Source organism: Pristis pectinata, chromosome 16 (genome assembly GCF_009764475.1).
Source record: "Pristis pectinata isolate sPriPec2 chromosome 16, sPriPec2.1.pri, whole genome shotgun sequence".
NCBI lineage: Eukaryota > Metazoa > Chordata > Chondrichthyes > Rhinopristiformes > Pristidae > Pristis > Pristis pectinata.
In genome coordinates this window covers 26745478-26762149 of record NC_067420.1, presented here as the reverse complement: position 1 = coordinate 26762149, position 16672 = coordinate 26745478, and the positions used below count along the sequence as shown (strand labels likewise).

General features: G+C 42.6%; 1 protein-coding gene across 2 annotated transcripts in view; it reads right to left on the bottom strand.

Annotated features, from left to right (window-relative positions):
• Window positions 1-6712, bottom strand: part of LOC127578913 (regulator of G-protein signaling 20-like) — an 87580-nt gene extending 80868 nt beyond the window's left edge. Inside the window, exon 1 of one of the 2 annotated variants that reach the window (XM_052031472.1) lies at window positions 6551-6712. The gene's annotated coding sequence lies outside the window, so the exon portion shown is untranslated. The remainder of the gene's footprint in view (window positions 1-6550) is intronic. The other variant, XM_052031473.1, reaches the window with a different exon arrangement.
• Window positions 6713-16672: the final 9960 nt, after the last annotated feature.

The following is a 16672-nucleotide window of genomic DNA, read 5'->3' as shown; positions in this document are numbered from 1 at the left end:
ATTTCAAGGAGTTTTATCTTGTTTATGTAAACAACAAAACCAATACAAAAAGAAAATCACAACAATTGAAATTCATACATTATTTACATTGATATGAAAGGCTATCAGGCAGTTAAAAGCAAAACAAAGTCAAGCACTACCCTTTTAAACAGTGTAGCATTTTGTAATAAATAAGGCATTTACAATGAAAATACTCAATTCATTCAACAAACTGGATCAAAATTACAAAAGCAAATAATAGTTATAAAACTACTTTACAAATATGTTACAAAATGTCAGTACTATATTTCTAAAAGAAATAATTACAATTGATACAATGACAAGTAAATTAAGCTAATTACAATTATATGAATGCAAGTCCCGTCTCTGTAAACTTCAGCCCAACCAAAAATCTGGTCAGTGTCATATCCTGCAGTAAGTGTCCATAATCTATATTAACTCCTGGCCCCATCAAAGTCTTCATTTAAAATGTTCATTCATCCACGATATCTGTCTACACTTCTCGCTGCCTCGGAAAAGCAACCAACATAATCAAAAACCCTTCCAACCTTACACATTCTTTCTTCTACCCCCTCCCACCAGGCAGCAGATACAAAAGCCTGAAAGCGCGTACCACCAAGCTCAAGGACAGCTTCTTTCACACTCTTATAAGACTACTGAACGGGTCTCTTGTACGACAGGATGGACTCTTGATCTCACAATCTACCTTGCCATCGTCTTGCACCTTATTGTCTGCCTACACTGCACTTTCTCTGTAACAGTAACACTATATTCTGCATTCTGTTATTGCTTTTCCCTTGTACTACCTCAATGTACTGATGTGGTGAAATGATCCATATGGATGGCATGCAAACCAAAGTTTTTCACTGTACCTCGATACATGTGACAACAATAAACCAATTACCACTTTCCCATTTCTGCAACCTCCCCATCCCTACAAAATCCAAGAACTGCTCACCTCTTTCTTTGCCCCACGTTTGATAATTGTATCTTTAATAACCTAGGTTCACTCTGAAATTTAATCCCTACAAGGCTCCCAATCTCAATATTCTTGAAAATCTACTCAAGTTCCAAAATGTTACTCATTCCTTTCTTCTGTTAACATGTTTCTGACTGATTTGTTACTGTATGTTATTGAGATGTGACATAATTGACAACAGAGGGGAATTATTAATTGATTTTAGCAGTTAATATGACTTTAAATTTTCAAATGAGTAGTATCAAAAATATAACTAAGCAAAAACCTAATTTGTACCATGTAAAGAATATCTTTAATCCTTTAAAAATATTCCTAGCCTTCCAAGTTATCTTTTTGATCCTCAGTAGTTTATCACTGTGTCCCCAACTCACATACACAGTATGTATCATTTAAAACAAACTGTTCAGAAAATTAATTTAAAATTGTTAAAGTCTTCATTGTTGGCAACATTAGTGGACAAAAATTTGATTTATTTATATAACATTCTATTTGTAACTTTAACAAATATGTAAAAGTTAATTTTAAACAATTAGCCTTTTTTATTACAACAGTATGTTGTTGTAAGTAATAAATACTTTCAAGGAATAATTTCTAGCATTAAGTTAAATGTTCAGTGGAAACTTTTAGTGAATAAAATATCACCATAGTGGAAGTAATGTCTGTGAAGTTTATTCCAGCAATTTTATATTATAAATGAAACAAAAATTAAACTGCATCTGTGGAAGTGAAAGGGATGTGTCAATGTTTCAGGTTGAGATTCTGCATCTCTGTTATGTGGGGTGGGGGGGGGGGAAGGGAGAGGAAGAGGAAAGATGACCAGTGTATAGAAGCATGGCGAGGAGTGGGACAGGAGCCAGTAGATGATAGAACATAGAACAGAACAGCACAGTACAGGTGATAGGTGGGATTTATATTATAAATGGTTTTGTTATTCATCTTAGATCAATAAATTACCATAGATATTAAAAACTTGAAAATGAAGTGACATAATTACATTTGAAGCTATATATAAAATCAATATTAATTAGATGTAACAAGTCCTGATTTCTTGCAATCCTAGAAAGAATTCTGAAAACATCAATTGTTCTTCAGATGAACAAGGCCCATGATTAATCAGGAGTAAGCAACAGAGAGTTTCAGGCATTACACAATCCACTAGTGAGACCACTACTTCTGCAACACATGAATTGTGCAATCAAACACAAAATTAAGTGCTGAAGAAATTGTAGAAATGATTTAACAAGAATCAGTATACATCTGATGTGACAAACAGATCCAATTTGTTATCACACTGCCCATTTGTTCAGGAGACCTTCATTATTGAAATCATTTAGCAGAGTTCATACAAATGCACGCAACACAAGTTAGGATTATAGAAATGTATTCCTCACCTTAAACTATTCCAATCCAAACTAATACTTAAGTCTATCCTTGATAAGTTGTGGTTACAAATAAAAAGTGATGCATCTTGTTGAAATATTGATTATGTTTGGCATCAAGAAACTAACAGAACTAAAAGAATTGGTTAAAAACTAAATAATGTGAACAAAAAGCAAAAGGAAGATGTTAGAAATCAAAAGGAAAAGCAAACAAAAACACTGGCAACATTTAACAAGTCAGGTAGCATTTCAGTTTTGAAGAAAATTAACTGATCTGTTCATGCCAAAGACATGTGTGATCTTCTAATCACCGATCATTAAAGTTAAAATTTACTTCTTAACTTTGTTCTATCTTTTTTGTCCACTCAATATGCATAATATGGAAGAAGCTGGCTCATACAAGTTTCTGAGCACTGTATATTATAAATAGATTGTCAAAAAATTTCAGATGCTTATGCAATAAAATCTTTTCAGTTCTTTTTATTTGTTTCCTCAGAATATCTGGCTCAGCACTTCTCTCAGTTTTCTCAATGCCATCAGTAGCTTATGTTCTTACAAGACAGAAAAATAAATATATATTAACTTAAAGAAAATATTTCAAAGTATAGTGGAAATGAAGTGCTGTATCTCAGGAAACACTGCCAATAAGAACTCAGTGTCTCTTTCATCATAATGATGTTACACCCAAGTGCTGCAATACTTTTTTTCAGAATTGACCAATATAATCATGTGATACTGGTCATCCAACACCTGTTTTGCTGAGACAATATGCATCTTTGGTTACAAATACAGAACAGTTTCAGAGAATGCATGCATGTTAGAAACTGAGTTAGCAAATATGGCATACTCATTTGGAAATTGCAGGCCTGGTTTGCCACATGAAAAGAAAATGACAGATTTGTGTTTATATCTCATTTTTCATGACCTTTGATGTCCCAAAGCACCTCACAGCCAATGACGCTATCTGAAGTATAGTCACCATTGCAATGTAGGGAAACTAATAGCTAATTTTCACATAAATAGCTTCCACAGTCAGGAATATTTTAATCCATTTCTCAGTATTCTCCAGGGCACATGAGGTAACTCCCCTTTTCTTCAAAATAATATGAAGGGATCTTCTAGATCCAGTTGCAAAATCAATTTAACATTTCAAATGAAAGACTGCAGCTCTCATAATGCAGGGTTGTTAGTTGGGGGATAGCTGGATGACCTATAGCAGAAATAGCCAATTCTGATACAAACAGAGGAAGTGAGTTACCTGAAATTGTTGATTTTGAAAATGAATCACAAAGGATGTGATGTGCCCAGATGCAAGGTAGGTCAGAGCAGGGGTGGGATGTAAAGTTAACATGACAGGTAATTGGAAACTGCAGACCAAATGAAGGTGCTCCACAGAGTAGTCATCTAATCTGCATTGTGTTTCTCCAATGTAGAGGGATCACATTGTGAGCACTGAATGCAACATGCTTTCCCAGTCCAGATGAAATATCCACAACCTGAAACATTAAACCCGATTCTCTGTCCACAGATGCTGCCTCAATCGTTGAGTGTTTCCAGCACGTTCTGCTTTTATTTCAGACTTCTATAATCAGCAATTTGTTTTTGATTTCCACCGTTCAATAAGATCATAACTGATCTGACTATAACCTCTACACTGCACTCCCACCTACGCTTGGTAACCTTTCACCCTGTTGCTATCTAACCCTGCCTCAAAACTATTCAAAATTTGTTTCCATTGGCATTTAAGGAGCAGTTCTACAGACTCAAGACCCTCAAGAGAAAAATCTTTGTCTCATAAGTTTGAAATCAGTGACTCCTTGATTTTAAACCGTGACCTCTATTTCTAGATTTTCGCACAAGAAGAAACATCCTCTCCACAGACACTCTGTCAAGACACCCCCAAGATAAGCAAAGTAACCATTATCTGCAGTTTCATTTCTCTTCATCTCATCATTGTGTGCATTTACAGTTTTAATTCAATTAACAAGCAATCAAACCAATAGCAATCCCAAATAGAGATATAGCACACAACACATACCTTTCGAGAATGCTTGACGACAGTCCAAACTGTACAGATACAATAACCATTTACTTGAGTATTCTCAAGTCAATCCTGAATGTGCATTAAAAGCAGCTATAGCTGGCAAAATAGCACCGCGGGACCCACCATACAACACCAAGAGACAGGAATCCACCAACCCCGAGCTACACTGGGTAGGCAACTGAAAATTCTCCCGTTTTCAAGGAGGGTCTGGAGTCCTGGGCTAGGTCACAGGCTTTATGGTGATGGTGGTGGGGCAGGCATGCAGTGGATGGGGTGAATGGCAGCAGTCAGTAAGCAGTTAGTCACTGGGGTCAGGCTGGGCTTAGAGTAAGATTTTTGAGAGTAAAGGGTAGGTACTATGGGGGAAGGAAGTGAATGACAGGGGAGGAAGCCGAGAAAGGTTCTGAGGGAAGGGACAACTGAAGAAGGCAGTTATTGAAAGAAGGACATTGAGAAGGGGACGAATGAGAGGACAAGGAGGGAGGAAATCAAAGTGGAGAACCAAGGAAAAGGATGGGGACAAGATTATGTGCCTGTGTTTATATTTACATGTGCTAACTCTGTGCAGTAGAGCCTGATGTCCAATGGTCTTGTTGGTTCAATGACAAGGAGGTTCAGGACGATTGGAGATCAGGCTCTGCTCAGACCTCCCTTTGTCAAAGACCTCTGGTAGCTGGTGTGCAATGACCACCCTTCGCTAAAGGAATTCACGCACAGGTAGCTACCTCAGAATTTGTATGAAAGTCAATCATCCTCGATTTCGGGGGAGGGTGCCTGAACAGAAGAGTCGGTACCACAGGAATTTGTGCATCCTGAAACTGCGTTTGCTCTTTACAAGATCTAAATGGAACACTGCAATTCTGGCCCCCCATTTAGGCGATCTTTCACATCTATAAAACACCGTCATTTTGATCGTATGTCATCCTTTACAAAAGAAAAACTACAATGCATAATGTTCGAATGTGCATGCATTAAAATCTCATTCATCACAGCACATTTATTTGAGTTGAAACCAATAAAGGAAAAATGGTAGTGAGCTCGGGACAATTCGTTTATAAATGGACATTTCAAAATGTCCCTGTGACATGTCGCTCAGGATGCAAGGGGAGCAGGCGATCGGAAAGACTGAACATGAAGTGTGCTTGTAAAGCAACGCTTTAGTGCGAGAGGCGCTGCGGAGCCCGCTGCAAAAGCGGCGATTCGATTCTGGACCTGAGGGTGGTCTGAATCCCGACCTGCAGCCACAGGTGGAGGAGGTGTGCGGGATCCCCGTCACCGAGTCACGGGTGGGGGAGGTGTGCGGGGTCCCTGACACCGAGCCACAGGTGCGGGAGGAGCGCGGATCGACAGGTGCGGGGGGAGCGCGGGGTCCCTGACACCGAGCTGCAGCCTCAGGTGCGGGAGGTGCGCTGGTTGACAGATGCACGGGGGGGAGGGAGGAGAGGGGGGGAGGGAGGAGAGGGGGGAGGGAGCAGGAGGGCGCGGGTCTACAGGTGCGGGAAGTGTGCGGTCCCTGACGCTGAGCAACAACAGCCAAAGGTGCGGGAGGATGCGCTCCCGCCACCGACCTGCAGCCTCAGGTGCGGGAGGAGCGCGGTGACAAACAGCAACGGAGGGGAAAAGCTTCAGCACAGGCAAAGTGCGGCAACTTAGAAATCCCGCGCGTTCCCCTTTTAACTTGAACCCTGCGACCTGACACAGCGCCGATTCGCCAGTGCCAGTTTTCAAACTGTGGAAACTGAGGGCAACAAAAAATTAGAGCGAATGGCAAATGGCCGCGATTTTTAAACCAAAAATTGGTGCTCTTACAGTCCACGAACACACAGCAATTGCACAGAGAGAGTTCTGCATTTCAGGGTGCACAGGTTACAAAGCACAAGAAATGTTATCTGAAGTACAACAACATCAGGACACCGGCAGAGATTTAGTACAACACCGCGTTCGGCTTTTGCATTAAAGTATTCCCTAATTTAATAGGTCATTCGGACGCCCGAACTGATTATTTGCTGCTGCTGTTGAGTGGATTGAGCTACACGACAAAAGGAAGACTTATGGAGAACACACATCTCTCACACTGAGCTCCCAATACTCCCCTCTAGTAAAACACACCCAAACAGTTCAGCGAGCAGTCATAAAGACAATACTCACGGATTTTTCATTAAAATTCGGCGTATCACTCGTTTCTTTTTCTGAAGCACATCCGTTTTTTCAAGTCTCGGATCGATACCCTGGGCGGCTGGCACTGAGCCGCTGCGCATGCGCCTCAGCGCGATGGACGCTCGCAATTGGTGCGGTTCCGCGTCAGAGTGGGGTGGAGTGGTAGTGGGGTGGAGTGGTAGTGGGGTGGGGTGGAGTGGGAGTGGGAGTGGGGGTGGGGTGGGGTGGGGTGGAGTGGGGGTGGGGTGGGGTGGAGTGGGGGTGGGGTGGGGTGGAGATGGGGTGGAGTGGGGGTGGAGTGGGGTGGAGTGGGGGTGGGGTGGAGTGGGGGTGGGGTGGAGTGGTAGTGGGGTGGGGAGGGGAGGGGGTGGGGTGGAGTGGTAGTGGGTGGGGAGGGGAGGGGGTGGGGTGGAGTGGTAGTGGGGTGGGGAGGGGGTGGAGGGGAGGGGAGGGGAGGGGAGGGGGGTGGAGTGGCGGGGGGGGGGTGGGGAGGGGGGGGGTGGGAGGGGTGTGGAGGTGGAGGTGGGTGGAGGGGGGGTGGAATGGGGGTGGAGAGGGGGGTGGGAGGGGGGGGTGGAGGTGGGTGGGAGGGAGGGGGTGGAGTGGGGTGGGAGGGAGGGGGTGGGAAGGGGGTGGGAGGGAGGGGTGGGAGGGGGTGGGAGTGGGGAGGGGGTGGGAGGGGGTGGAGTGGAGGGGGGGTGGGAGGGAGGGGAGTGGAGGGGGGGTGGGAGGGAGGGGGGTGGAGTGGGGGGGGGGTGGGAGAGAGGGGTGGAGTGGGGGGAGAGAGGGGGTGGAGTGGGGGGGGGTGGGGGAGAGAGGGGGTGAGTGGGGGGGGTGGGGGGGGGAGAGAGGGGTGGAGGGGGGTGGGGGAGAGAGGGGTGGAGGGGGGGTGTGGGGGAGAGAGGGGTGGAGTGGGGGGGGGTGGGGGGAGAGAGGGGTGGAGTGGGGGGGTGGGGGAGAGAGGGGTGGAGTGGGGAGAGGGGTGGGAGGGAGGGGGTGGAGTGGGGAGAGGGGTGGGAGGGAGGGGGTGGAGTGGGGAGAGGGGTGGGAGGGAGAGGGGTGGAGTGGGGAGAGGGGTGGGAGGGAGAGGGGTGGAGTGGGGGGAGAGAGAGGGGTGGAGAGTGGGGGGGAGGGGAGGGTGGGGTGGGGGTGGGTGGGAGAGGGGAGGTGGGGGGAGGGGGGAGAGAGCAGGGTGGCGGGGAGAGAGGGGGTTGGGGAGAGAGAGGGGTGGGGGGTGGGGAGTGGTGGGGGAGAGAGAGGAGAGGGGAGGGGGAGAGTGGTGGAGGAGAGAGGGAGGAAGGGAGAGGGGAAGGGGAGAGAGTGGTGGTGTGTGGGTGGGGAGAGAGTGGGGGGGGTGTGGGGAAGAGGGGTAGGGGGGGGGAGGGGAGGGGAGAGAGTTGGAGGGAGAGAGTGGGGGAGAGAGTTGGGTGGAGGAGAGAGTGGGGGTAGAGTTGAGGGGTGAGGAGAGAGTGGGGGTAGAGTTGGGGGGTGGGGAGGAGAGTGGGGAGGGGGAGAGTGGGGGAGAGTAGGAGGAGGAGGGAGAGTGGGGGGAGAGAGTGGGGGGATGGGGAGGGAGGGAGGGGGGAAAGAGAGTGGGGAGAGAGAGAGTGGGGGGAGGGGGAGGGAAGGGGAGAGAGAGAGAGTGGGGGGAGGGGGAGGGAAGGGGAGAGAGAGAGTGGGGGGAGGGGGAGGGGGAGGGAGGGAGAGGGAGAGAGAGTGGGGGAGGGAGCGAGAGAGAGCAGTGGAGAGAGAGCAGGAGGAGAAGGGGAGAGGGGTCGCCTGCTGCCCAGACCGCAGCACCTCCCCACGCATAGTGTGCGCCGAACCCACGCCTCACACTCGGTTTCAGGCGCCCTCGAAGTCAGGTTAACTCTTTTTTTAAGTAAAGGCACGAACACTGGACTTGTTTGTTGCAGTTTTGTGAAACATTACAATTCTTTAAGACGTTAAGGAAGGCGAGATTTCGGTTTGCTGGCGCAGCTGATTTCAGCACCAACTAACATCCTGCTGTGGGTACTGGCAAAGTGAAAGCAAATTTATTTTAAAAACAGCAGATAATGCTAAATACTTAAATGCCAGACTTCACCCAACTTCTTTTCTGTGAAAAGTTTTTTTTTGGTGACACAATATAACTAAAATAAAACAGATAAGCAAAATGAATATTAAATGAAATAACTTTTACTAATGCTGAATATGGATGGACTTAAATAGATTTTCTCGTTACATGTCGATATGAATATAATCTTTTCATTTCGAGTTAGAACGAATTACTTGAAATTTCATGTTTATATCAATGGGAAAGGCTAATAACTCGCCCAACGATTTATGAATGGTATCAGCTCTGGATATAATGAACGATACAGTTGCACTGTTGAAGTTTATTGTTTCTCGCTAAATCTAACCGTGTGTGAAGTGATTGTTTTTTGCTCAATGCCCGTTTCAAACGCGACAGAGACAAGCTCCTGCCAACGCTGGAAGTACTCAGTAGGTTTAAAACGTGTCTATTAAGAGAGAACCAGTTAACGTTTAAGTATAAATGGGGTGTAAGCATAACACTCTTGTATCGATATTTTTAAAGTTTAGACAATATGGTTGTTGATTCTGTTTACAAGGGTCTCGTACTGGGCCACACCGAAAGGAGATTATAGTTTCTGAGCTGTGTAAGCAACCTCTTCTGTTATCCACAAATAAGTGCTGCGCGCTAACGATTTGATCTCCCGGAATTATTTTTTTTTGCATTTCTCTTTCAAAGAAAGGCGTTTTTGCTTCTCTTCCGTAAAAAAAAACACGAGTCGACATTTTCATGTTATTCAAGTACAGAGAACAGTGTAATTTCCGATTTAACACAGAATGTTTCGGTTATTCGATCTTCAGCACTTTTACTTTTACGAGATGTACCTGAGTTCTTATTTTAAATCTCTGTTCACACATATCTCACTTAAAATGTTCATTTTACACACCTATATGTGTTGTTCTCCCATGTCAGCAAAGTTTTTTTAAGTAAATATCTATGCCAACAAAGTACATTCAATATTCACTAATGTATCGGCCTCCTTGTTTTCTGTCACAACCGAACAAGCATTAGTGGAAATAAATCTCATCAAAAGTATTTAGCAAGTATACGAATTCTGACCCATCACCGTTAGAGAACCTTATTTTCACACGAAGTGCTTCTTTTTCGCCTTTAGTCTCAGAGGGTGGCGCCAGACACCACAGATAAACCCTGAAACCAATTAACCAAAGACTAGTCGATACCCTAGATATTTCAGAGCTAGATCATAATGTTGTTTTCCCACTTTCTTGATCGGTCTTATGATTCGAAAATCAAACGTGTGTGTGGTTGGGAAGCGAACAGATATCAGCAGAAAAACAGAAATATGTTTACGACGTACCTGAATATGTGTTTGTGTTGGATGGGTGACTGGTGGAGGATCTACTTGTGCGTATGTGTGTCGGAGGGTGGGGATGAGTCTAATATATTATGTGCAGCGGAAAGAGAAACTGTGCTTGTGGGAGGAGACGCTGAATATGTGTGTAGTTGTGGAATGTGGTTATTGTAAATATACAGAGCATTGTAGATGTATGTGGAGTTGTGTAGTGTGTGTTTGTGGAGGGGCTTTAATTTCTTTCAGCCATTCACGGGATAAGGATCTTGCTTGCAATGATTAGCAGTTTTATATTGTCCATTCCTTATTGTCCCTGAACTGAGAAGACAGTTAAGAGTCAACTGCATCGATGTTTTTGGCACCACACCTGGACCAGACTCGCTGAGAATGATTGTTCTTCGTGGAACACAAGCAGCCCCTCACACACATTAACAGCCCCACCCTCAACCCCTCCATGCACATGATAATGCCATCATCTCATCCTGCTGCTTCACACATCCACTGGCAAGACACACACGAATGAAAGGTTTTTACAACAAACTATTAGTCTCATGGTTACCATTTACTGACACGGATGTTTCATTCCAGATTTATTCGATTGCCTGAAATTCCCGAGCCGTCATGATGGAATTTCAACTCACCATTCAGCAACAACCGCCATGTTTCTGTTTGTATTTGTGGTGTGTAGCAGGGTGGGAGGGGCAAGGTGCATAGGTGGTTGTGATCATAAGTGCAGCAGGATGAGGTGGAGCGATGTGTACGGGTGTATGTGAAGATATTTGTGTGTCAATGCATGTGAGGAGTTATTTGTGTGTATGCTGTGAATTGTTAAGTCATGTTTTGGATCTGGGTTTTGCTGGCAGGGTCAAAATTTATTTCCCATCCCTAATTGCCCTTAAGAGACTGTTGGTGAGTAACCCACTTGAACTACTGCAGATGTTCTGCTTTGAAGGGACTCAAACAAAGGATTTCTGGTATTTACACACAGCAATGATGGACTAGCGAATATTTCCAAATCAGGATGAGTATGTGACTGAGGGGCATGAAGAGTGTTGCTCCGTAAGAATTTATTCTGTGTGAGTGGGGCAGGTTATTGTCTGTGTGAGAGAGATGTGGTAGATTATGTAGGTGTTAGTGAATTGAGAATATTGTGAATGTGTAAGCACAGCCATGTATGGGTTGGGAGGGTTGGTGTAGAAATCAAAATTAACATTTACAGAGGAAATGTGATTCTAAAAGGTCGCAAATGGAAATAAAACATTATAGGTTGCAGAAAAATCTGGATGACTACAATCTGAATTGAGGTAATGGTTACCTCCAACACTTAGACATTCTGTAAAGGCTCATGAATGAGGTGAACATTTCAGCCTATCAAAACAACCAGCTAACCTCGTGAGCTTCCTAAGTATTTCTGTAACAAGACTCATTTTACCATGAAAAATCCAAGTTAAAAATAAATATTGACCTCAGGGATGATGAAAAAGCTGTTTGTGCAAGTGAACAAGTATAGTCTCTATCACCTTGTAATATTAGACTTGTGACTGCTTTCACATACCATTTTAGTTCACAGATTTACTTGTGCTATGAAAATGTCAGCACATTTGAGTAAAGCCGAAAACAGCAGATACCTCTGTATTTGCTTTAAGTAGTGAACAAGCATTACCTGCCATTCATGTGTCATTTACGAGTGTTTTGAGAGAGGGATAATGATTATGTGGAATTGGGGAAGTGAGGGAAGAGAAAGAATACAACTACTGGAGTTCCACAGTGAAATACTAACACAGTAGTAATTATGCATCTCCTTAACCAATCAGATTGAAGAATCTCTTCTTATATTTATTCGTTGTTCAGGATCTGCACGTTACTGGCATGGTCAACATTATCCTTCAGAAGATGATGATGAGCTGCCATTTTGAACTGCTGCCACTACTTCTGAAGAAGATATTCCCACAGTACTGTTAGGTAGGGAGTTCCAGGATTTAGACCAAGCGATGATGAAGGAACAGTGATATATTTCCAAATTAGGATGATGTGTGCCTTGGAGGTGGTGGTGTTCCCATGCCCATGAAACATTGTCCTTCTTGGTGGCAGGACATGGATTTGGTGTTGGGGTAGTCAAGCTGAGTTACAGCAGTCCATGTTGTAGATGATATACTCTGTAACCACTGTATGTTGATGGGGGATCAATCTAGCAGGCTGCTTTGTCCTGGATGGTTTTGAGATTTTTGAGCATTGTTGGAGCTGCATTAATCTAGGATGTAGAGAGCATTGTGCTTTATCAAAGGTGGAAAAGCTTTCAGGTGTCAGGAGGTGCATCACTCCTCACAGCACAGCCAGTCTTTGACCTACTCGAGAAACTATGTTTATGTGGGTGGTCCAGTTGAATTTGTGGTCAATGCTAACCCATTCCTTCCCCCTCCACCCCCCACCAGGAAGTTGATAATGGGGACCTCAATGATGGTTCTGCTATTGAATGTCAAGGGTAGTGGTTAGATGCTCTCTTGTGGTTGGCACTTCTGTGGTGGAAGTGCTGCTTGACACTAAGAAACTTGTACCTAAATATTGCTTAGGTTGTACTGCATGTGAATGTGGACTGCTCCATTTGCTTAGGTGTTGCAAATGAAATTGAACTTTCTATACTCATCAGGAAACATATCCACTTCTGACCTTATGATGGAAGGAAGGTCATTGAAGTAGCTGAAGATAGCTGGTTTAGAATACTGCCTGCTGTGCTGCCCTGGGGTTGAATTTATTGACACCCCCCCAGCCCCCACCCCCACCCCCCCCACAACCACAACTATTTTGCTTTTGTGTGAGGCATGACTCCAAACATTGTAGTGCTCTTCCCTTGATGACCATTGATTTAAGTTTTACCAGTGCTCAAGATGCCACACTTGGTCTAATACTACTTTGATGTCAAGAGCAGTCACCTCACTTCACATCCAGGAATCAGTGCTTTGCTCCAACTTGGATCAAGGTTGTGATGGGATCTGGAGGTAAGTGTTCCTGGTTAAACCCAAAATGGGCATCAGTGAGTAGATTACTGGTGAATAATGCTGCTTGATTGCACTGTCTACACCACTTCCATTACATTGCTCATGGTTGAGAATAGGCAGTAATATTCTGGATTGGATTCGTCCTGCATACTGTGAACATGACATAGTTTTGCAATTTTCCTTATTGTTGGGTCTTTGCCAGTGTTGTAACAGTTAGAACAGCCTGGCCTGTTGTGGAGAACAGGTCTTAAGTTTTACAGTCAGAATGTTTGGCTCATGGATGGTTTTTTTTGTGATTGACTTTCGTCGTGGTGGTGACCTCAGGAGGAAGCTAAAATGAAACACTCATTCGTCAAGTATGGCTGAACATGATTGCATGTGCTGGGCCCCACTATTAACAAGGTTGCAGATCTTCCTCTTGTTGCTGTTACCTCCTGCTGGCTGATTAATTTTTCACCACATGACTTGATGAAGCAGGGCTGCAGAGCTATGATCTGATCCACTGGTTGTGGGATCACATAGCTCAATCTATTATGTGCTATATTTGCTATTTAGCATTTGTGTTGCAGCTTCGCTAGATTGGCTCTTCATTTTTAAATCTCTCTGGTACTACTTCAGGCATGACCTTTTGCACTTCTCATTGAACCAGGGTTAATCCCCTGATTTGCTGGTAATGGTAGAGCACCGTAAAGTTTAAATCAGGAAGCGTATGTTAGAAGAAGAATTCAATGTCAATTTAGATACAAAAGGGAAAATAAAGAGAAAGTTAGACTGGATTAAGTGGAAGAAATAAAAGGCATAAGAAAAATGTAAATAAAAGTTATTTTTAATTTTATTTCATCTCTGACAATAATTAAAATCCTAAGGAATAAGACTCCACAGATGTAGTAATAGTGAATTTTCGATTTCATAGAGGTTGTTTTGCAGTATTTAAGATTTATTGTATCATTGTTATTAAGAGTACTCATACTAAAATGGTGAAGTCCTTACCTTTAGTGGCCAGTCTATGTCTACAGGAAGGAACCTAACACTGTTCAATATACCTGAATGTAAAACAACAATGAGTTGTAACACAGGTTCTGCATGAGCAACACAATCTGGATAGCAACTTACAAGTTTTTGTATTTAATTGTAATATACACTCTCTTGAAGGTGTTATTTGACTTTGACACAAATGATAGTGAGTACAGCTAACCTGATGATCACTTTCCCACAAAATCTGTACATTATCACTAGTGAAATTAAAACCTACAACAGATTTTATCTTTTGATTTGTGTTTAGCAGCTTTGGTTAAAAAAAAAGTGTGAATATTTCTACTGATGGTTTTGGAATGGTGCAGTTATAAACCCACAATTTATCAACATCTTTAGAAAACCTATTTATACTTTATTGTTCTTTATGATTATCCATGTTATGATTGTTCTCCTGATCTCTTTGTATTACATGTATAAACATTGATATATTAATTTGTATTAATTTGAAAACTAATAAAAAGATTGAAAAAGAAAGAATACCTATGTAGATGTAAAGGGATCTCTTGCATGTATTTGAAATTGTTACCATACTTTAAACCTTTCTGTGATAATAGATTTGTGTATGTATCATGATGGCTTAAACTTGCATCAGAATATGTTATCATAAACAATGTATAGTGTTTTTAGCACTGGTATTGGCTTATAGGGGAATTAAGGTATGCAATGGCTATGAATGTAATGAAACTATGGTGCCTTTCACAATCACAGGAAATCACAAAACTCTTTGCATTGTTAATTATAAATATATAGAACAGAAGAAACAAATTGTATTACAGACAACTGGAAATCACAAGTTTTTCTTTTTAAATTTGTATATCATTTAAGATTTTACATAAATATCTCTGAGAGTAGTTGCCACATGTATGTCATTTTTCCCTTTGAATTGATAAGGTTACCATTTTTCTAAGTTTGATATTACACTGGTACCTAAAGAATTTACATTATTGCAAGATAAGTATCTGATACCAATAAAAGTCAAGCATAGAAATAAACCACATCTTTCAGTCTACTGAATGCAATGAAATACAGTGATGTATTGCAATGAATTGACATGTTATAAATATTGGGCCAACTCTTCTGACTCCATGCTGGCACGAATGTCAGGACTTACTAATATTTCCTCACAAAAATCCTAATTTTATTAGCATTAACTTAAGCCAGTGATGGCATCTTCCATCCTGCTGCATGTGCTTTCTAATATCCCAATGCTGCAGTAGAGCAATGGAAGTTGCCACATACTTCCCAGTTCTCAGGCCAGAAAGTCTGCCCACTAAGCCTATGCCAAGGTTAACCTGTACATCAGTCCCATTCTAATGAAAGGAAGAAATAAGTTGCGGGTGAAAAGTAAGTTGAGCTTTTATTAAATTAAATTAATTGAAATATTTCAAGTTTTTTTAGCCTCTTAGTATGAAAAATAGTGTTAACATAAAAAAAGTAAAAAAAAATAGACAGGTCATAAGTGATAATGAATATTGTTAATATAACCTCAAGGTGTCTGGACACTCTAAGTAGCATCTAAATTGCATGGCACCATGCCAAAGTACTGGGAACTGAGCTCCAAAAAGAAGATTATGCCTATGCCAAAATGGAAGAAGCAGTGTGATCCAGGAGAAGGTGGCTAAAGAGCTTGTGGTAATGAAAGGTCTGTTCCATTATTACATAGCAGGTTGTATATAAATTATTGAATCTGGAGGGATTGATTCTATAATATAATAAGAAATTATTGCAGCAGGATAAAAACAAGTTAAAACATGCTGAGAGATAAATTGTTCCACTCTGGAATTCCCACATGGAGATAGAGAAATGTGATTAACCTGTATCTGTTTGACTTGGTTCAGACAAAAGGCAAACTCCATGTTGCCTTCGTGTGAATGTGATTTTTGCATCCAACCAACACCAACTGTGCTGTTATGATTGACTAATAACTTGTCAATGAATCCAATTTTGTGAGGGGCCAGCAGCCTTTGAGTTAAACTTTACTACTTGAACACAGCTTTCTTCTCCTGAAGCCATGATGCATCTCCTTTCAGAGAAAGTAGGCTTGATTGGAGCAGCTACTGTGAAAGGGCACTTTCATTTGTTTAATATTATATCAGAAGCCATAGTGGAGGGGGAAATGGAGTACAATCTGTCCTTAAGGCAAGAGGGTCACTGTAGGATCTTTGCGTGGGCACATTGCAAAGCTGCTGCAAGAACTAAACTCAGGATGTGAATGCTGAGAGCCTATTACCAAGGATTTGGTTGTAGTGCTGTAAACTGTTCATATGGATGGACATTGTCTATTCACACGAGGTCATGAACATTCTACATGTCATATCCCACCAACTGCACCACTAACTTACGACTCTGATCAATTCTCCATTACCCAATCAATACCAATAACCTCTATCAATCATGAGGATCCTACTCCTCAACTTAGGTAAGATAATTTATCTTTATTAGTCACACATACATCAAAACACACAGTGAAATGCATCTTTTGTATAGTGTTCTGGGGGCAGCCTGCAAGTGTCACCACACTTACAGTGCCAAATAGCATGCCCACAACTTCCTAACCCATACATCTTTTTTGGAATGTGGGAGGAAACCGAGCACCCGGAGGAGACCCACACAGACATGGGGGAGAATGTACAAACTCCTTACAGACAGCGGCTGGTAAGCGTTGGTAAGCGTTACGCTAACCACTACACTACCGT